Source organism: Oxyura jamaicensis, chromosome 1 (genome assembly GCF_011077185.1).
Source record: "Oxyura jamaicensis isolate SHBP4307 breed ruddy duck chromosome 1, BPBGC_Ojam_1.0, whole genome shotgun sequence".
Classification (NCBI taxonomy): Eukaryota; Metazoa; Chordata; class Aves; order Anseriformes; family Anatidae; genus Oxyura; species Oxyura jamaicensis.
The window spans coordinates 60968613-60992060 of record NC_048893.1 but is presented as its reverse complement, the minus strand read 5'-3'; the positions used below and the strand labels follow the sequence as shown (position 1 = coordinate 60992060).

General features: G+C 35.2%; 1 long non-coding RNA gene across 2 annotated transcripts in view; it reads left to right on the top strand.

Moving 5' to 3' along the window:
* LOC118176962 overlaps positions 1–21343 on the top strand; it is a 27646-nt gene extending 6303 nt beyond the window's left edge. The window contains exons 2-3 of one of the 2 annotated variants that reach the window (XR_004755611.1): positions 4206–4321; positions 20678–21343. This is a non-coding gene — a long non-coding RNA (uncharacterized LOC118176962). Of the gene's footprint in view, positions 1–4205; positions 4726–20677 lie in introns of those variants that run through there. The other variant, XR_004755613.1, reaches the window with a different exon arrangement.
* Positions 21344–23448: the final 2105 nt, after the last annotated feature.

Below are 23448 nucleotides of genomic sequence, written 5' to 3'. Positions count from 1 at the left end.
TATTTTATTTTATTTTATTTTATTTTATTTTATTTTATTTTATTTTATTTTATTTTATTTTATTTTATTTTATTTTATTTTATTTTATTTTTTCTTACAGTAACTCTGAGGGGTGGGAACTATTATTCCATATTTTTCCTGATAAGAAATGAGAGATCTAATTAATTCCACCAGAATGTACAGAAAAGCCAAATAAAAGCTCTAGGACAGATCCTTCCTAGGTGAATGTCTGTGAAGTGTGGCTGCAGAATTGGTATTGGTATTAAGAATGAGAATTTTCAAATGCTGTAATCCTAGTTCAGAGAACAGATATTATTGGAATTTTAACCAAATGGATGAAGAAATGTTTTAAGAAATAAGTACCAGCCTTTCCTGCTCATTATTTTTGGAGCTGATCAAAAGTTAGTGATTTAGGCATTATGACTGCTAACTGAATAATCTTGTAAAAAAACATCTATTTGCAAAACATTGTCAAAATATTTTCAGACTGTGATCTTTTAACCCTACTTCCTCATCTATTTTCCTCTTGATTCCAGTATTTATTAACTCAAATTCCTTATAATGCTTCAAGAAAATTATATGAAATATGTTATGCAAGACTAGAAGAGAGGAAGTGATGGGGAACAATAATGGTTGGTGACCCTGAAGAGTGGCAGGTAACAATGGAAAACATTTTAGAACCATTTGAAATAACTGTGGACATTTATTTTTCTGAAACATCTGGACAGTGCAGCATAGTGGCCAAATTAGGGTGATTTAAAAAGAGATAGATCTCACTTCTGAAAATAGCCATTACCCTCTTATTCTGCATACAGCAGGAAAGACTTTGTCATTACACATAGGCAGGCAGATTCTCAACACAAGGAATTTGAGCTCCACTTCTTTCGTCCTGTTTTCTGCTTTTTGAGTCACTTCTATATCTCCCTCTGATTCTATTAATTCCTTCTGAGTCACATTTTATTCCAAATATAAAATCTTCAGCAATGAATGTAAGATCCAGAAATACTGAGATGACAAACATTTGCTAGTGTAGTCTAGATTAGTCTTGGATATTTCATCTTAAAATATTCCTTTCCTGTGTATTGTATATGGTTTGCAGTAGAGGAGAACAGAATTATATTTTTCCAAAGTATCTTTTATTCCATTCCCCAATGCAAGTTTCTCTTAATACTGTCCTACTGATGAATTTTTCATTGTTTTCCTAAACTTAATTTTTGACCTTTGCAGCAGTTCTGCACTCATAACTTTCATGACATACTGAGTTCCTCTCTTGTCCTTTAGGCAAAAATGTACAATGTGCCTTCTATTCTGTCAGGCAGAGTCTGTCTATCTTCTGTTTGGTAACCCCTTGCCATTTATTACTGACAATCACTAGGTATATCTATTTTTTATCTACTTTTTACTAAACATCATCTTCAGTATATAGCTCACCTAAGGTCATGTCAATACCTACCGGCCTTTTGCCCTCATCCGTCTCTCCTCCCACTCTTATTTAGCCTTGTATAGTCTTGTTTTTCCTCCTGATTTCCTTTATTTTCTCCTTCTCCTGTGGATATGTGTCAGGGTTTAGCTCTCTTTTATACTTAAATCTTTTCTTTTTTTGCCCCAGTGTAAGTCTGTGCTACCAGTAAAGCCCTGGTTACTCCCCAGTACTTTTTCCCCTGTGTCTTTTTTCTGCACTCAGAGCATTTATGGAAGAAAGGCCACAAAATATTTACCACAACTTTTCTGTCCTCGTTTTCCATTAAACAACTCTTTTCCCATTTAGTGGTTTTTCTCATCTCAAACATCCTTGTCACTGTCAAACAGCCTTTTCACTGTCTTCAGGACTTCCCCTACTGCAGCCACTTTTTCACATATTCCACAAACAATCTCTCATTCTCCCAAGAGGAACTGGACCAAACTGAGTGCCTTTGCTTTACTTTTGCCTTCCTTTTCTTTAACTATTGAGCTTACCTGTTAAAATATGATGTTTCTTGACTGCCTTTTCCCTAAGTCATTTGCTTATTCCAATGACCTCACTGTTTAAACTGTCTTTGTCATCTTTTTTCATCTTTCTGCTTTACTGTTTTCACTACAGAACACTGCTTCCTGGGATGTTTTTTCTTATCACAAAGGCATCTTTATCTTTTGCCTCTGAGACATCCCTTTTCTGCATCATTGCAGATGCTTGTGATCTGCCATTTAAATTTGTAATCTAGGTTTAATCTTTAATTTAGAGTGCTTTTTAAAAATAACATGCAAAGCCTGTGTTTAAATGTGGCAGATTCTTTTTCAGTGGTGGTGAGAGCTTGCAGAACACTGAAAATATACAGTTTTGTTGTCCATTTTAATTCCTAAAGCTTTGCCATCTTACATTTCAGTTACTGTGACATGTTGTCTGTTTCTGTCAAAGACAGTTTTGCTCCTTGTGTGCATGTAGAAGGCTGCTGCTAAGGTCATTTTCTTAGTCCATCACTTTGATTTTCACACTGCACAATTGCACTCTCCTTTTGTATTGCATCAAACAGACTTTTTTTTTAAAAAAAAAAAAAAAAAAAAAAAAAACTTTCCGAACTCTCAGACCTTATTGCAGAATCAAGTTGTCATTTCCCACCTCCAGTTGGGCTTTGAGGCCAACTTTCATATCAGCCATATTAAATTCTCAACTGCATACATTCAGTGACACCTTCACACAACTTTTATTTCCTATGATCCTTCCATAAAGTTTTGTTATTCCCTTTCAATTTAACATTCTCCTTTGGTGTGGTGTGCACAAAAAAAGGATATTGCTGGGCTTTTGGTGTTCTGAGACCAGAAGCCAAGCACACCCACAAACATTGCCTCATTGTTTTCCTTTACTCCTCCCATCTGTCTCCATCCATCTGTTTTATCATATAGTTTAATTCTAGGCTATCTAAGCAAAAAAAAAAAAAAAGTTTATATGTCCACAGCATCACTACCTACAGCACTTGACACATTGACATCACAATCTGTGGGTAAAATCCAAATCTAAAGGCCATAAGATAATGCAAACACATAAAAGTAGATGTAATTATTATGAGGTGTTTACCCATATTTTACCATTTTTCTTTAATTTTCCTGAAGGTGATATTATTCATTTTTAATATATATATATTCTTTCTTTTACCTGTTAATTTAGAACTGCAAATGTGTCTTTTTTTTTAACCTTCTGTCACAACAAACTATTTAACATTAGTGTGTGTGAATTTTGGCAGAATTTTCCCATCAACTGTTCATGAACAGTTTCTCCAAAGCAGTCTGTAACGTGGTGACACAACACGTGTTAAAAGGACACATTAACATTCCTGCCGATGATGACAAGAGGGAGTTAATCCATATGTTGATATGCTGTCATTCAAAATGGAATGTAAGAAATAAATTTATCTTTAGGCAAAAAATAAAAGGGACATTCCTTGATTTTATTGTTTGGATGTTGTCCTCCCCCATGAGGTAGTGTGGCAAGCATTCATAAGAATAAATACCCTGGCTCTTGGTAAACATGTTGTGGTCCCCATCTCAGGAAGATGAATTAAGTTTTTGTCCCTTTTTCTGAAAGCTCTTCTAATCACACAGTCTAATAAGCAGAGGGGAGGACAGATAGCTTGGTGTCATTTCTTCTTCCATTTTGTCAAAACCTTCATTGGAGATCCATGTACATACACTGCCACTTCTACGCACAACTACTTGCCCTGTCCAAATCTCAGTGGCACAGGTGTGTCAGGGATGATGACTAGAATGTAAAAACAGCAGAGCAGCATTTTTAAGGACCAAGCTTTTGTACTGACTATACTGGACATACTGGTGTTTTCAAATACTGTTTTATTTTATATTTATTTTATTTTATTTTATTTTATTATTTTATATTTTATTTTATTTATGTTTTTTATTTTATTTTATTTATTTCATTTCATTTCATTTCATTATTTTGATAAGGAACATTAGTTGTGATTTATTTTTTTCCAATATCTGGGCCTCTCTAATGGCTACTGTGTTCTCCTAAAATGCTTAACAGGTGGGAATTAAGTCCCACCAAGGGACTTAATCATGTCTTTAAATGATTTGATGAGTTCAGAACATAGTTTTATTCATTAAGCATTATGATAATCTTTCATGTGTGTGCCTTAGTTAACAAGGTATTTTGATAGAATATGTAGGGCCTGAGCCCCTAATGTCGTTAACGTCTGAAAAAATATGTATTCTAGATAATGAAAGCCAGTGTCTGCCTGTCATTTGTGTCTTTGAAAATGTCTCCTGAAGCCCAGAAATATAATGGAGTACAGTTTTGACGCTGACAGCTCAGAAGAACAGTCAGTCAATGGTGAGACTTTTTCTAATCTGGACGCATGAGATAAGTCTGTTAACAAAGCCCATTGAGCTCACTATAATGGCAAGTGTCAAATAATTTTGTCTTTTGATATAACCAAGTGTTGTACAAAGTTGGAATTGGCACTGCATTACTCAGTAACTTTAGAAAGTGCTATCTGCTTCACCTTAATTTGTGTATGTATATATGAAGTTTCTATGTCTAATGAATACCTCTGCTAACTCCACTGTGCAGAGATTCCCTCTATCAGACAGTGACAACTCAATCACAGTGTTTAAGCATTTCTATTTCCTAATGGTCAGAATATACAGCACAACCACTGCCATAATAAGAACCTGATGGAATTACTTAGCCAGACCGCATCTGGTTTGCATTAAAAATAATAACAACAACAATAATATATATATATAAATAAATACTGTCTTTCTGTATGAATTCATTTCATTTCTCTTTGAACCCAGGATATCCTAATCAGAAAGGATGATTTGATACTGACAGGAAGTAAGAACTCTTGCAATTCCTCTTTTTCCTCCCTCTCCCCATTCAAACTGTATCTGTACCCACACTGACAACCAGTACCCCAAATACAACAGAAGAAGTGGCAATTAATCCTGAACTGTGCAGTTACAGATTAATGTGCCTACAGGTAAAGTTTCATCTTAACCTCCTGTCCCAGTAGGGGTTTTCTTGTTGACTTATAATGCATTGGGATGCAAGATCTATCTTGGACCTACGTAATTCAGTGTCATATTTCTTCCTTGAGTTCAGTGAGGATACATGTTTTCTCTGAGACATTCCTCTCAGATTTCTCTGTAAAATTCTGCTCTATCTGCTTCCCCTTAAGAAATTAGGCCAACCATCTCTGGAGTTATTAGCAATAGCAGAAATGACCTTTAGGGTTAGACAAGGAATGTTATTGAAATCTTATGTTTCTATCTCTTTCTATCACTGTCCCAGTATTGGTAGTGAACAAGATCCATACCACTTGCCGTGTGAAAGGCAGGACATTTGGATGTGTCATGGTTATATTATTATAGGTAGCTCTTGACAGATATAAATGTATAACAGGCGACAAATGAAAAAGTGACAAACAAGGCAGCCCTCTAATGGTAAAAATGAATGCTAACATTTCAAGGAATAAATAATAATTATATGAGAAAAATATTTTTATAAATCATACAAAATGTAGTATCCATTTTCTTTGGTACTACTGATACCAGCCGAGTTTAAATAAGGAAGATGTTAAATCCGCATAGTAGAAGATAATGAATCCCAAAGCCTAGCAAAAAAAAAAAAAAAAAAAAAAAAAAATGTAGCCCCTGTGGCTACATTAAAATGTCAATAGAACTGAAAAAGGCAGGAGAAGCATGAAGAATGCAACACTTCCTCTGTGATTGCTCTCCATAGCTGCACAGCTCAGAAACTTACATTGTGCTTTGGGGCTACCTTTGCTTGGTTTCATTATATTATTATTATTATTGTTATTGTTATTATTATTATTATTATTATAAAAACTTAGATCCAATAGGGATATTTTATTATCCTAAACTAAACTTGGATCTGACTCTGACCTGAATTCTACTTTTAAATGCTGATGTCTGAGCCTAAAGCTGCTTTGGTGGTTGACTGTACATATGGTAATGCCCTACAAGTTCTGTTTTCCAAGACAGTGATCCTGCGGTGCTATAACAAGTAAAACTAGGGCATTTTGCTCTCTTTGTGAATGTCAGAAAATATATCTGTGTTCAGTTAACTAAAATGGAAGGTAGATGGTGTTAGAAAGTATTCAGTTTCCTGGCTTTGTTCTTTGTCCATATTTCTCATCTGCTCGCTTGTCTTGCAATCTCACTTTTCTATTGTGGAACAGAACAAGAGTAGGCAGAGGCTATGTGAGAAACTGAATGAAGATATGTATTAATAATATTGTTTATGTGGAGTTATTTCTGTTGTTATCTGGGGATAAAACTTCAGTTTTAAGGATATATTTCTCCCTGTGGAGTTTTCTGATGTTTTTCTATTTCATGTCCTTTTAGGTCCATCCCTAAGTTGAAAGACTACAATCGGTACTGAAGTCCTTGCTAAAAGTCAAATGTAACAGCTTCATCAGTATCCCAGTTTTATTTTCACGCCCTCATGGAAGCCTCAGCAAGTCTGACAGGCTGAGATGGAATCACAGGCAATTTGCCCTCTTACCTCATATGTATGAATGAGGAGTTTAATGTATTTTCTATGTTTATATCCAGATCTTTTTCTATTGGAAAGCTTAGAGTTGTGTAGTAGCTGGCCAACTTTCAGCCAGTGTGTCATATGCAAATATTATAACCTATGATAACCACTGTTATCACCTTAATCTCTTCTTGATTGCTATGACATCCACATATTACTTCACACAACTGCAGTCTAAATTTTTGTGTTTCTAGAATAGAACACTGACTTTCTGCTGATAAAATAGGTGATAAATACATGAATGAAGGACTAAACTGTACTCTTACAGCAATTAATGAATGTAGTTATTTCATATCTGGGCAATCCTTTATTACGTTCTTATTTTCAGCTGAAGGTATCATTTGTTTTCTAAAGAATTTAAGCTGCTTCAGGGCTGATAAAAGCCTTCTGGATACTTATTTAAGCTATTTCTTGAATCCAGAAATTTGTACGAACACTGATTATTTTGGGGTCTGTTACAATTAGAACCACACAGAGAATCTTATATTACTGAAACTCTTCAGTTAAAATACAAGTAAACAAGACACAAGTTTGCATAGGGCACAATAGTTTAGGTTTAGTTTGCACATTCTCTAGAATAAGAAGAGACAGCAAATAAGAACATTAGTCTAATCAGAAACAACTCCAGAAATAACTACACTAGAATTGCATCAATGACATTTCAGCTCATTTCTCAGTTCGTCTGAGCTTGTAATACAAGACAGACTTAAGCAAATAAACTACTAGCAACATTTGTTCAGTTTATAATTCATAATAAATTAAGGACAAACATAAGTATGTGAGTGATACCAGCAGTGACACTGGTGAAATAGAATTTATCTTATGATCCCATAATATGCCCCATACTATACAGCAGAGTACTGCTTTCTCATCTACTTATATTTTTAATAGAAGTGATTGTGTTTTCATTCAGAATCATTTAACTTGTCTATGACTGTTTTATTTATGAGAAACTGTTATTAGGGGAACAAATTAGGTTTTCCTCTTCAGTGTTTTCAAAAGCAATTTAGCAATTGCAAATGAAAGTATGAGAAAGCCAACTTTTTAGACTACATACATGGTATTATAGATCATGTCTGCATTACTTGTGATTTGCATATATATTCTTTGAATTCAAAATAATTGATTTATAGGATAGGAGGACCTTGTCAAAACAGCTTCTGTTTTCATCCTCTCAAGAAATTGTTCTGTGCTCATTTCAATTATGAATGGCTGTTTTGCATGGATACTCAATACTGAAGTTTTCTCTACTGATTAAAATCTCAAATACTTTGCAGTCCATTCCAGAACAGGAACTTATAGGTCATTACAGTTTGTCTTCTCAGCTGCTGATATATATAATACATTATATTTTATTCCAGAGATTATATGTATATACAGCCTTCTATAGATTCCTTCTGTTTATATTCAGACTCCTACAGATTCCTTCCATTATATGAATTAATTTCTATGAGAAGCAAGTTTATTAGTTCCTTGCAGTTTTACTCTTATAAGGACAATTAGACCAAATTCCTCTGTCCCGATTGCATTTGTCTGAGAATCTTATATGGGGAACTTAATAACGATAAGTGATCTCAACAGTAACAAATCCAACTTTAAATATCAGTCCAGACCTAATGCATTCACTGGAAATGTCTCTACCAATCCACTGATTTTACTGGGAACACATAAAACTTAAGCTCTAAATGGAAACACTTCAATTTAGTGTCTTAAAGAGGGTAAATCTAGGCTTAAATTCCTGAATTTCTGTTAAAGATGTTCTCCATTATCATCTTTGTTTCTTTGAAGGCCACCCTTAGTGGAAGAAAAATTGTATTGAAGCCGAGAACTGTATTGTTTACAATATATAACCTAAAGATGGTTGTAATATAACTTAAATTATATTTGATTTGGGGATTCAGGAGACTCAGGACACCAGACAGGATTCTTGCATCCTGTAATATGCTTCAAAACAAATTTAAATGCAAATTTTTTATAACAAAGCAAATTTTACATTATTAAAACCCAAAGGTAGTATTTCAGTATTTCTAGCTGCTGAAAACCTTCAAGAATGTACTGCTCTGGGTTTTTTGTTTGTTTGTTTGTTTTTCAAAAACACTTTCTGTATCAGTTGATGGTGTAGCAACTTTTTTCAAGAGAAACAGCACCTAAGAGTGGGTCTCCTCACTTCATCACACATTACATTACAAGGATGAATTTTCTTTCACCTCATTTTTACATGGTTGTATACTGTCATTACAGTATCCAGTCTGTAGTTGAACAACTGCAATACCAGTGGGTTCAGGAGGAATAGGTGGATGGAAACATCATTTATTTCTTATCAAGAAAACACATAATCACATCTAATTTTTTACATAAGTGCTTTTTGCAAGAGGAATGGCAACAAACTTGTTTTGACTAGGACTTTTTACATGGAGGCCTGATTTGTGAGAGGTGTCTTTTTCTGCTGCCTAGCCTCGCTAAGTTACAGAAATCTATTCAGTCAAATCTAATTTGTAGTTTGTGTTTTTCAGTGCAGAGTAGTATAATTTGAGCTGTAAAAATGCCAGACATAACACTTACTCCTCTTTTTTCCCTTATTTTCAAAGGTGAATCAAATAGACAAAGAGCACCCTCACACTTCATGGGGTCAAAATGTAAATGAAGTGTCAATGTATTTTCAATAATCACCACTGACATTAGCATAAAGCAACTGCACAGAGAAATATTTCATCTCTTTATAGTAACAGAGGCTTTGTCATATGCTTTGACATTTATCTAGGAAAGTGATTATTATATACTGTTCAGCCATTTCTGTAATTTCTTAACTTTTTTATTTTTCTTTTTTTTTTTTTTTATTATTATTATTATTTTCCTTTGGCTTCAGCTTCGATTCTGTATTTGCATTTCATTTGTTATATTTTAAAGAATCCCACTAACCAGTTCGAAGCTATGTAACATTGCCTTCAATGAAAGTCATATATCATTTTCTTGTGGCATTGGAAAGACATTTTTCAGGAACCCACCAGCAGTCACAAGTGATCTGGAATCCAAACTCAGTAGACCTTCTTACATAGTGGCCTATGGATGATGAAATAATTTAGGGAAAGAGAGAGAGAGGTCATTGCATTGGGATACCTTCCTGATAAAACTCAGTACTCTGCAATTTAACCCTTGAAATAGAAATGAAAGGAATTTGTTCATTCAATAGATACATTGTTCATTTGTGGGATTGCTTGTAGAATTATGCTGGGAATGTGGAGAGATTCTAACCAACTAAGGCTTTGGCAGGACACAGACCACCTAGTGATGCCAAACTTGGAGACTAGCTTACCCATAGCAGAGAATGAAGACAAAACAGTCACAGCCTGAAATAATATCTTCTGCGTATGGATAGGAAAGAAGCAGTAGGTGCTATTCTGACAGGTTCAGCAAGCACTGGGACAGCACAACCACCTGTGGCTAGATCACCAGCAATTTCCACACAAACAGTCTGAGAACCAAAATCTTCTAACACAGTTAGTGAGCATCAAACATTCTTCAAACTGACTATAAGTGAGCGTCAAATGTTCTTCAAACTAACTATAAAAGAGACTGCTTCTCAAAGTACTGTCTGAACTAGCTGGGTGAAAACTGACAGATATGGTGTAGAAGGGCAGCTAACAAAGCCTCGTTCTGAAAGCTCTGAAAGATGATCTGAAGTATCACTTTTAGATACATCTGAAGATATCTTCCATTGTTGATACTTTCTTCACTGCAGAACAAGTTACTAGAAAGTAGGAAGGCATACATAAAATGAATATGATCTTTGAATCCCTAATTGATTGACTGACAATCCCACAAACTGCCTGATGAGATGTGATATAACAAAATATTTAAACTACATCTAAGGAAATAAGAAAATTAAATCTCTTAATAAGTTAAGAGATTTAAATGCCATTCCCAGGTTCTACCAATGAAGCTACAATTAACTCTTTTCTGACATTAGTAGCATAAAACTGATTATTCCTAACTGAGTTTCCAGCAGTAACAGTCCTCTTAATTGATCTCTTGTGCAACAAGCTATTTCAGAGAATGAAATGATCACCTGTGTGTGCAAATATGTTTAATAGGACCAATTGTGCTCTCTGTGATGACTAATGCTTTGAAACCCTGAGGGTTTTTGTATATAGACACCTAGGGAAATTTAAGACATTATAAGCTTGTGAGGAAGAGGGGTTCTTACTGCATCTGAAACAAAGACTTCTAATATCCAGCAAAATGATTTATGTGATAGTAGAAAATAATCCCACAGCTAGGGAAGACAGCTGAAACCCTAAAATTGAACCTGCAGTCAGGTTCACTAGAATTATTACACACAACCAGAGGTCAAATCCCAAATGAAGTCTCTATTTATCAGTTTAGCCTCCTCTGTCATCAGTAGGCCACAGACCTACAGCTATCCACTTGAAGAAACTCTTGTTCTCAACGTAAGTTACATATCTGTTGATCAGAGTAAGTCAGGTTCTAGTTTATAAGAAGGTGGAAAGGAAAAAAGATGTGTAATTGGATCTGAGGTACCTATCTTCACTCTGTGGGAAGAAAACACAGAAGAGAAAAAGCAGGAAAGTGGATCTGGGGAACTATACAATGGTGAATTTAACCTCAGTTTTGGGGAAGACATTGGAATAATCTTGTAGAAACTATTTCAAGGAACATGAAGGATGAGAAGGTGATTGCAAACAGCCAGAATGGACCTAGCAGTAGAAATCACAACTGACCAACCTGATTTGATTTCCATGAGGAGATGACTCGCTCGGTGGACAAAGAAGCAGAACAGCAGATGTTATTTATCTCTACTTTAGCAAGATTCTCAACAGGGTATTCCACGTTGCCAAACTGAAGACATGTTTTGGATAAATGGAGTATAAGGTAAATGGAAACTTGGTCCTCTTGAAGGTCTAATGGTCAGAAGTTCAAAGTCTAACTGGCAACTGTGTACTGCTAACGTTCCTTGGTAGTTGATATCGGCATTATACTGTTTGAATTCTTTGTTAATGACCTGATTGGAAGTATGGAATACCCACCCAATGGGCTAAGCAAATAGGAGGAGTGACTGATTATGCTGGAGAGTTGGACTACCACTCAGAGGGACATTCACAGGTTGGAGACACAGATCATCAAGAACCTCATGAACTTCAGAATCAACAAATAAAAGGCCTGCACCAGGACTGTAATTATCCCATCTAACAGAACAGACTGGGGACCTGTTAAATAAGTAGGAACTCTGGAGAAATGGTATTGGCATTCCTAGTGTACAACAAGCTGAATATTAATCACCTGTGTGTTCTTGCAGTGAAGGAAGCTGTAAACTGGGTTTTATTAACAGGTACATAGCCAACATGTTCAGAGAGTATATTCCTCCTACTTCAAGTAGCATGCTTTTTATTCATCACCTCATGCTGTTAAAAGCTGTGGGAGCATTAATGAAAATGTGAGCCAGATAAATGACAAAAGTGTTTTTCCAATCTGATTACTCAATAGAAAAATTACATTTAATTTGAACACTCTTCTTAATTTATGTGATTCTATCATTTAACAAGTATTTATGTTTCACGGGGAAAAGACTAATTAGGAGGGTTTTTACAAACTAGGTTGGGTTCTAACAAATACAGCAAAGAAGGAGATTTTGTTACAGAACCTCAGAAGAGAGATCACAAAGCTTGTGTGCTTACACAGAAATTCAGGGAATTTGCAGTCTCTGATGTGTCTGATATTTTGGATAGTGTCAGGGCAAGGAAACTGAAACCTATTCTGAAAGGAGAGAAATGGTTTATTCCAAAGTTTACATCTTTCCAAGGAATGCAGTTGATTCATCACCTATGACATGACCTGGGTTTTTGAATTGTATCTGATGTTTGTTCATGTTAGTGGCAAAGTTCATCAGTACTCTTTCATGGCCAGAGTTCTTACACAGTGGGTACTGACTTTGCCAAGAGTATCTTCCAAATGTAGTGGCTCAATGATTGATGATTTCCAGATATATAACCTAAGACAACACTAGAATCTTTCTCTGAGGTCCTATCAGTATCTCTTTTACTTCCTTTTTCATGAGATGTTTATATTCTCCTTTATTGATTTATCTCTGAATACCATATTAACTGGGGTCATAGCCCTGGCTTGGTATTATAGAATCAGAATATCCTGAGTTGGAAGGGTCCCACAAGAGGCACTGAGACCAGCTCCTGGCTCTACACAGGACCACCCAAAAATTAGACTATCTGTCTGAGAGTGTTGTCCAAATGCTTCTTGAAATCTGGCAGGTTCAGTGCCTTGATCGCTTCCCTGGCGACCCTGTTCCAGTAGAACATAAAGAAGCAAGTGAGGCAGGAGGACTTTCTAGAAACACCAGTAGGCTACTGAGAGTCATCTACACCGATCTTGGTAAATGTTTTCAGAATCTAGTAAATACAATAGCAACAGAGGTTTTATGGTGCATGTTAATACACTTAATGTTATTCAGCACCAAAAGAAATACAACCCTCACAAGGAGAACAGAAACAAAGCATTTCCATATATAGTAGCTGAAACCTAGCCATATCAACTGTTTAGTAGATATTACCTGTAAAAGACATGAGCAACTGCAATTCAGTCCCATAGCAAGGATGGAACTATTTTTTCATCTCCATCCAGTTTTTGAATGCAGTATCTTCTGGCAGTGCACAGCTGAAGGCTGTCCATAGCTTTTATGAATATTATAATTGGAACAGGGAGAAGGAAGCCATATGGCCTTTTCTTCCCCTCTCCCATGGGCCAACTTACAGCTGGTGACAGGGATCTAGACTGAAAACCTGAGCTATGTTAATCTTTTTTTATTATTTTATTATTATTATTATTATTTCAGTTCTGTTTCATGTTTAGGGTAGGAAAAAGCACATCGATGGAGAAGTTCAGAAGTATTTGTGAAATACAGGTTTTAGACACAAGTTGAATATCCAGCCCCCGAGCTGCATGTGAAGACTTGGAAGGGAAAAAAATGAGGATAATTTTCAGCATATTTTACTTCTTTCTACTTATCAAGTTATAAAAGAAAAGCATTTTCTTCTATAAATCACATTTCACATTTGTAGGATAAAAAGTGGGGAGAGCAGGCAGATATATCTAATATTTGTAGAGGAATAAATACTGTAAGGGTATAAAGTTACTACAGCTGAAACATCTAGAGACCTCACACTGCCAGTATAGTTCTTGGTAGGCTGCTGGGAGTAAAACAGATAAAAAAGCTGCAATTACACAAGGAAATAGAAAAGTTATAGAAAGTTTAATCATAATTTCCTTAGAGATTAGTTAGAGATTAGCATTGCCGTATGAATTTTGCAATACCCAACGGTTCTTCTCTAGCTCTTCACTAGGTTCCTGAATGATAGTAGCTATTATTACATCCCAGCATAACAATATGATTTTAAGTATGCATATTTATATGTTTCTTTATCTTGACCTTTTACATGAAACAGTTCTACCCCATGCAAATCTTGCATCTCTGACTTTTGTCTGGTTTCTTACTCCCTGACTGGACCTCTAGTTCTGCAATGGCCATTGTCTGAGAGATACCTTGATTTTTATACCATAACGTGGACCTCCAGTCCTGAGGAAAAAAATAAAAATAAAAATGTTACACTGCCAACTCTTCTTCTGCTATGCTTGTGCAACATTGACCACAGAAGTTTTGGTGAAGCAATGCTCCCTTCTCCTTACTCCTTAAGTGGCCTTGGAACATGGTGAAAGGAATAGGGTTAGGGACTAAAGAGTGTTCTCAGTTAAACCTATTGGCATTTTAAAGGCCTGATTTTGATTGCTGTCATCCTCTATCTCTTCAATGGCATAACCCAAATGATATTGAGCCATATTTAGAATATCAATAGTGGTGTCATGGTAGATTTTCAACTTCAGGAAATGCTAAGTAGCAAAAATTCTTAAATCCTGGAGGGAAAGATAAGTGCTTCTCACCATAAAATAATACTCACCTTTACAATTTTTTTTTTTATTTTTTTTTTTTTAATAAAAGCAAAAAGAAGAAGGAAGGGGAAAAAAGATTAATAGTTACCAAAAAATATATCAGAATAGATGAGTTGAACATAAATTACATTTAGTAAGCCTACAAACAGCTCCACATGGTATTTCTGCTCCCAATGTATTATTAAGATGATTTTTCAGAAATGAAAATCATTGAAATTGACATTAGAGGAACCAGCAGCACAGAATAATAACCAACAGCTAAGCTACTGGTTTCTGACTAATGTTTATAATTCTCCATAAGCTCTTCTCAAATTCCTGTTAATATGGCCAAAGACATTCACAAATTGGAAAAGCTTCAGCCAATAGACTATGGCTTACGGACTTAGTGTGAGAAAGAGTTGGCACAGCTTCACAAAGCTCCCTCAAGGCTCTCTCAGGAGAGTCTGAAGTGACCAAAGACAGTGGTTTCTCAGACACTCTCATCTTTAATAACTCAATCTAATATTAGTTCATTTTCTCTCTAAGAGTCTTTTTGAATACTTTTGCAGCTGTATGGCTCAAAAAAAATTTTTTTTTTGAAAAACAGAAATTTTGAAGCAAAGTGGATTTCTAGTGGAAGCATGTTTGAATGAGAAAAATGTATTTCTCTCACACACAAATAATAATAATGTGCAAATTCTACAGACCAATGGTTTTGCAAGGACAGGATATGTAACATTGTAACATTTTGGAGGACACTGAATGTCCTTGTAGAGACTAGTTTCAGTTTAATAGCTGTGTAGTCCTATTGTCAAGAGAACTATTGTGCTTCTATTGCTGCAAAATTTAATTTTACTGTCCAGATTAGTTATTATATAGTAATGAGCCCTGTTACAAAGATACAGTCATTTTTATTATAAATGGTGATAATAATTCTGTCTACGAGGCACTCCTACTTCATGCAATGTATTGCGCTGTCACAGGATTAAACACACTCTCTGTTCCAAATCACTGTCTGATGTAATATTTGACATAGGGCTCCCTTTTACTATATTCAACATCTTCAAACTCTTTCAGCTGTTTAGAAGCCATTGGTATGTTTTCTTGTGTAAAATGTTCCTCCCTCCTCTTTTTTCTAATTTTGCTGGTATTTTAATTCTCATCAATAATTTCAATATAATTAAAAAGAGATGAAGAGAACCAACCATTGTGGAGAAAAAGTCTAATGATCTCCACAAGATTGTGGTTCAGCTTTTGTTGTTGTTGTTGTTTTGTGGAAATGTTCTGGCATCAAATACCATCCTGAACTACCACCTACTGACTGGTAAGTTTGTGTTTTGTTTTAAAGCACCTATTGTGACAAACATAATTTCTCATGCCAGGCCTCAGTCCTGCAGAGATCTGTCATGACAATGGGTTATCCAAAATTCCTTGAAGGGTGGGAAGCTGAACCAACAAAAGGAAAATGAGGCTGTGCATATTTATCACTTGTACTCCCAGTGTTTCAGTGGAAAACTCATGCTCCAAAGGTAAAGATAAAATCGAACCAGATGAAGAAGAGGGACTCTAACTGGTTGATAATCTGAACCATGTATAAATCGATGCAATATGTTCTTGTGTCTATAAGTGCCTTGAAACAATAGCTCAGAGCAGGATGAACCACCATGCTCACTTCTGTTTAAAATTACATAAACACAGACAATACAAAGACATTGTTAACTGTAATCCTCGTTTTGTATTTCTCCTCCACAGGATTCAGCTCTCTGTGGCTCAAGGCTTAGCTCCAATGCATCCTGGCTACAAAACCTGGAGCTAAATGTCAGAACAAATTGTTTTATTGTGAGAAAGGTCTGTGAGGAAGTGCACAGAGCCATCCAAGATAAAGAAGCTTAAACTGCAAATTCATAGTTAGCAGCCTGAGGATTTAAGAGGAAAAATACCAACACAGAACACTGGTGCATAAATTCCTAAAGGAACAAAACAGGGAGTCAGAAGATAGCAAAATAGCAAAATCAAGGGTGGAGGCTGACCTTTTGCCCCCTTGTTGATCAGTGGCCAGCAAAGACTGATAGGGCATCTTGTGGGGGATGTAAATATATTAGTGCTTAGTCTAATGGCTTGGAAAATGTAGTTATTTATTGCATGTCTTTATTGTGTGAAATATCTTCTTTGGAATTTAAGCTATGTCTGAAACTCTTGGACACATGACAAAAGCTGTTTGACTCAGGAAGAGTTAAAAGAATGATATTGCAAAGAAATTTATAATTTGCAGTTTGTTTTCTCCATCTCAAGGGAGTGGGTTTAGCCATTTGTATCACCACGATTTGGAAAATTACTAACAGCTTTTGTTTTCTATACTGACCTCTGACCACTTAGATGGGAATAGAAACCAACAGTGAAGAAAAAAACAACAACCCTGTCAACTTAAAGAATTCACTGTAGTCTTTTCTTTGATCTTCTTTCCTACAGTATGTTAAAAAAAAAAAAAAAAAAAAAAAAAAATATAAAAAATTTTTTATCCACATTTTTTTCATTTTTTTTTTAAAATTTTTTAAAAAAAAAAAAAAAAAAAAAAAAGACATCTGAGAACTTTTATTCCACCACATTTGCAAGCTTCTGTATTGCAGACCTGTTCATCATTGTTCCTATCAGTATCTAACGCTCTTAAACATGATATAGAATTCACAGATAGGTAAGAAATATTCTAACATGGAAATATATACTCTATGGGGATAGAGAGAAAACAAATAAAATTATACCTACAAAGGTGGTCTTGCCAACCAGTGGGGAAATTTGAAAATTACTCCATCTTATTGATTATTTTTGAAAATGTAGGATGTTTAAAAGAAAATAGAATTATTTGAAGCATAATTTCCAACTTTACATCCTTAGTGAGAACAGTGAGAGAAATAAACTCCAATTTTGTTCAACTGTCAGAAACCCTTCAGAAAGATGGAACTAAACTCTCAGGAACATAGTTAACATTTGGTCTCTTTTCATTATAACAACATTTATTTTGTTTACTTTCTTGGTCAGAACAAAAAAGATGGCAGAAGAAGGTAGAGGTGAGAGAGGAAAAAATATATATATATCTTATTTGGATGAATCTTTAAAAGTTCTTAAGCACAGTTGTGGAAGAAAATAGAAAATGATGCTTCAGGTATAAGATGTAAAGCATATAATGTGTCCTTCAGTTCACAGTAATAGAAAATATGATGGAGAAGATGTGCTTTGGGGTAAAATTACATACTAACTACTTTTGAATGGAGGTAATGCAAATGGAAATATTAAAATGTAATAACACCTTTATTGAAAAGTCAGATGAGAGAAAAACTGTCTGCTGCTATTTTCTTCTCAGATCTTTATGTGGTCTGACATTTCTAAGCAGACTAGCAGCAAGCAGCTGCACAGCTCTGGGAGATACACTAACAAAGATTGCTCTCCTGTAGAGCTGAGCCATCAGGACAAGCTTCTTAATATTTCTGGCATGAAACAGAGACCTTTCCTAAGATCTCTCTAGAGCCTCTGCACAGAAACAGCTGACACCATGCGGGCTCCCTTTAAACAGTTTTGAAATAAACTATGTTCTCCTACCTTTGTCCTTTCACACTGTAAACAATACACTTACATCTTTGATTTTAACAACTCTGATCCTCCAGGCCTGATTGTTACATCTCCACCTGCGATAACGGGTCTCACACCTCACCTCAGTATCTCTTCTGTTTCCTCCTTCATGTCCCCTCCATGCCCAGGAGCCTTTCAGATTCTATCTTCAAACTATCATGAAGCCTCTGAATGTGTTTGAGCTGGACAGTACAGCAAATGCATCTTTGTGAGCATTGTGATCAAAAGATACCAGGTAGTTTAAGTCTACTGTGATTACATTCAAGTCACAGAAAAAGTCTTACTTTAGGATGGATGCTGAGGTCTGATATGATCATTTTGAACATGCAGTCAATAAATTATAGTTCCAGAAACACACAGAGATCACTGAGGAGAATTACCATGCTAATAAAATGCCCATATCACTACAGAGGGAGAATAGCAGACCCATTTTTAACATATTTCACCAGTGTGTGAGGGGTGACTAGAATTCAGGGAATATTCTTATACTCAGCTGATGCCCAGATGTATTTTCAGAGTGCTGGGTTTCTTAGTAGTTAGAGTGGCCTAATGTCTCATGAAGCTTCCTGGTAACAGAAAAGGTTTACATTATCTTTGCAAAGTCCTCCTGACTGGTGCAAAGTGCTTTGCAATGATAAAGAATAATTGGGTCCTCCAAAGGTGTTATTTATTATTTTATTATTATTATTATTATTATTATTATTATTTTTAATGAGTCCAGCACTGCTGGCCATAACCATTTCTAACATAACATAACACAACAAATAGGAGCTTCTTAGAAATTTATAGGGAACTCCATTTTATTTCCATTCCTGGATTTGGATCTTTCTGTTCCTACATGAAAATAACACTACTGGATCATATGAGAAAGTTTTCCCTTGCCTGTCAAAAAAATATGGTTCAGACTGTTTGTTTCATGAGCCTAAAAGTATCGACATAACAGCATTCTCATGTCATTTGCAAACAAGGCACAATTATGTAATTATGAGATTTAAAGTAGATCTGGAATAAGATAGTAAATTTAATTCCCGTAGAAATGATTCTAGGGATTTGCAAGAAAATAATGAATATAGAGTTCATTTTCACCAAAATAATATTCTGCATCACTCCTCATAGGCAGATGAATACTTTATAGATTTTTTTTTTATTTTTTTTTTTCTCCAGACAGTGTGATATCCTAAGACTGTTTTAAGATGCTTTGTTGTCAGATTTTAAAAAGAGATGTACAGATAAAACACATTTTGAAAACAATACACTATAAATTTAAAATCCATGTTTTCCTTGATTGCATGTCTACTCAGGAGAAAAGTTCTAGTTCATTTACAGGCTATTAGGTTCAAAACAGAAATGACTGGATGAAATTCAGTGAGTCAGATGAAGTGGTAAGTCAGAATAAATAATACTTATGGCTTAAAATCTATTCAACTCTTTAGAGGAAAAATAAAATAAAATAAATCAATTCAGATAGATTTGTAACATACAGTTTATTTTGTTATTTTTAAGGGAAAGAGAGAAAGCTCTAGTCTACAAATACACATTTCCTTGGGAGCTCTTCTTGGTTTATCAAACTAACGGTGCATTTCTACATACTTTTGAAGACCAAGAATAGGAGCTGAAAACTTGGACACTGATTCAGCAAGGTACTCAAGAATGAGCTCAGCCTTAAAATTGCTCTAATCAAAGCAACGTTCCTGGTGCTACTGCTTGATTTTAGAAAGTAAATTTAGCAGTAATGAAAAGATGCCAGAATGAAAGAAGTGAAGGCTGTCATCTCTTTATGCACAGAACAAAATGACACTGGAAGTGACAAGGGAAGCTTTTTTAAGACTTCGCCTCCACCCCATCCTTATCACCCCCATCCCCATATATTTAAACTTCCTTTTTTTTCTGAAGCAGTCCTTGAAATGCCCAACAATTTTAGTTAGTACCAAAAATAGTAAGGCTATTATTGACACCAGTTCAAACTAATCACCTAAAAGGCTGTTTGTAGCTCTAGCCAGTCCTATCAACTGGTCAGTCCCCTTAACAATTTAGCATCTTTTTCCCCCTCTCCTTGTCACAAATTCACTGCTTGAACTTGTTGCCCAGAGTTCCCACATTACCAAAACCTCAGCACAGTGTCTGCTACCTTTTCTCTCTCTGGGAACGTCAGGATATTTTTCTGATTTATGGGTGTCTGGAGAATGATAGGGTCAAGGGCACAAAGGTGACAAAGAGAAATGAGATTTGGGGTGGATTACTGGGGGCCTTCAGTATCCTTTTAAGCTTCCAAAGGTGTTAGGTTGTGAAACAAAGGTTGTCTTGGTGAAAATTTTTCAGAAGAGGTGGTTTGGTTTCTTAACAAGCACACAGCCTTCATAAATCATAAAGAGATCATTAACTGGGAAATAAAATTTTATACCTGCACAACTCCTACTTTTTGACATTGACACACTTCTCATCAGTACCAAGTAACACTTCGTCCCTGATGTAACACTGAAAATAAAACTATTCTCTGTGTTATAATATGGGAAAGATTTTTATTTATTCATTTATTTTTTTCTTCAGTGTCCTGTTTTTTTGAACAAGAACTCTGCAACTGTCAACAAGATCTTACCAGACTTCCATTAAGATACCTTTTGCATTGTCATAAAGCAACAGGACAGGACTGAGGTTGTTTCTGTACTTCTTGTACAGGGCACTCTACAGGATACTGGACTGCTCTTTATTACTGTCCCTAACCTGAAGTACTGAAGAATTTATACAGACTCCTCAGAAACCTGTTCTCACAAGGATTCAGGAACAGGATGGGAAATGAATGAAAGCTATACCCAGTTCTCTCCCATCTTGCCTCTGACAGAGGCTGGAGGATGCATAAGAAAAAAGATAGCACCAGAGAAAGGATATCTCCCTGGATATTTTTCCTTACTTGGAGAAATTAAAAGTTACAGGAATTAGATGAATTTGTCTAACTTTGAACATGATAATGATTTGTTTCCCATGATGTTCTCTAGAAATAAGCTCCAAATTACTAATGCATCATTTGAAAAATAACTTCCTTGTATTTATTTTAATTTTGGAGAGTGATCAGAGAACCCGTAGCTCTTCTGTTTAGAGTGTCTTATCTCCTTTTGGATGTTTCTTTACAAGCTGAAAAGTCTTATTTTGGTTAGCTTTTCGTCATGTCTGATCATATTTGCTGGCCTACGCTGCACCGTTTTTACACCTACTGTATCCTTCTTGAGTAACTACACTAGGTATTCAACATATAGAATGCTTACATTTTGTACCATGGTGCAGATAATTTTTTAAGCATTCTCTTTGATCACTTAAAAAAAAAATCCCTGAGTTTTATATCACCTTGCATTTCTTAACACTGAATTTCATTTCTCATTTTATATCTCTGTAACTTAGTCTGATAGATTGTCCAGCAAAACCTTAGGCATATTTAATTTTTACTATGGTGATTAATTTTGTGTCAGCAGCAAATTTTGTCACCTCAATAATTTCTCCTTCTTTCAGATCATTAATAAATACATGGGATAGCACAAGCTCCAGAAAAGATTATTGGGTGAAAGTATCAATGGTAAACCATCTATTTAACTTTGCAGTAGCTTTTGGAAATTCAATAATTGAACTGAAATTCAATTATAGCAAAAATGCTATATTTGCTAGAAGCCTTTTATCCCTTGTTTTATGACTGTTCCCAAGGATCTAACAGGTCTGTGAAACGTGACAACCATGCTGATTTTTCTGTAACGTTTTGTATTTATAGATAGGAAACTATTCCTATTTTATTATAATCCCTACTGGTTTTCCTACACCAGAATATTCATGGAGTTGTACTTTTCTGAAACATCTCTTAAAAATTGGTCTAATGTTCTCTGTTTTCTTATAGAAAGCTTAACTCTAGAAGTTAGATATATGTTTTAGTGAAATATTTTAGAAGAGTTATTAGTTGTATAACTTCTTAACCTTTCGACAGTGAAAACATGGACATAACCAAATTTAACTTTGTTACTTTTTTTTTTTTTTTTTTTTTTTTTTTTGTCCATTTACACCTAAGTAACTTCATATCCTGACTAACTTTCTGGTAGGCTCCATTCTTTGATACATTTTCAAAAATTCCTATTAGATTTTTTTATTTTTTTTTTCTGCCTTTTGCAATTTTCTTATCAAGGACTTTGCTGACCTGCCTCATTGTCATCCTGTGTCACATGACAATTTATGTGTTTTGTTTGTTTGTTTTGTTGTTTTTATTTTTTTCCCCCCCTTATTTGGACAATAAAGGAAACACAAATATTTGTTTTTTTCTCTCAAATGTCAACCACTGTCTGGCAATGCAGTGAAGGGAATATTCTGTCCTCCTGGATGAAATGTCTTCACAGAAAAACTAGGGAGGTAAGGGAGAGTTTTTTAAAAGCAAAAGTAGTTTTGCCAAGGACAATAGCACATCTCTACACCATTCCCAGCACAGCAACACTTCAGAAATATAGCTGTTTTAATCCAGTAGGTTTAACCTTTGAGTAGAGATATTAAATACTGCATGAAATATGAACTGCTGAGTGACATTTGCCTAAAATGTCACCTTATAAAACTCCTGAATTAGAATGGAATCTTTAAAGATAGCATATAAAACTCTCTGTTAAGCTGACAGTCACATTTGTTACTAGTTATCTCAGGTTTTTCATGAAAAGTGTTTTCAAGAGGTCTGCTAATTCCTGAGGTGAGAGTCACTGAAACAACCGCTTTAATTGGACACAGCAGTATCAGAAGAAACAGACTTAAATTTTAGATGGGGAAGGTTCTTCCTCACTCCTTTGCTCAATCACAGTGGACACCACATGGTTCCTATCTAATCTGGTCATGGTCCTCTCAGTTTACTTCTCATTGGTGAATCTTCCCTTTTTCAGTTTCATCTCTCTAATTTTTCTTGTTGATGCTCATCCATAAATACCAAGTCCAGAGACCAAAGTCAAGTGAGAAACAAATCCTATCTTTCAATATCTTTGAATGTATATGAAATATATGATTATACTTAGTTATATATGAAAAATGGAATTATATCTGCCATGTTTTCAGTGTCCCCTGACATTATAGGAACTCTGTCCTGCAGTAGATTTCTGCCCTTCATTTAATTCACCTATTTCGCTTTGATCTTCCTAGAAGGAAAAGTTTCTTAAAATGAATCCCAACAGCTCAGCAGAGCTTCTGGCAATTGCTGTTGGATGTCCCCATGAAAAGAATAGAAGATTGCTACTCAAGAACACTCTATGTTGATCCAATAAAGTTGTGCAGTAACTTGTGTAATGACATTACTTTTTACTTCAGCGAGGTAG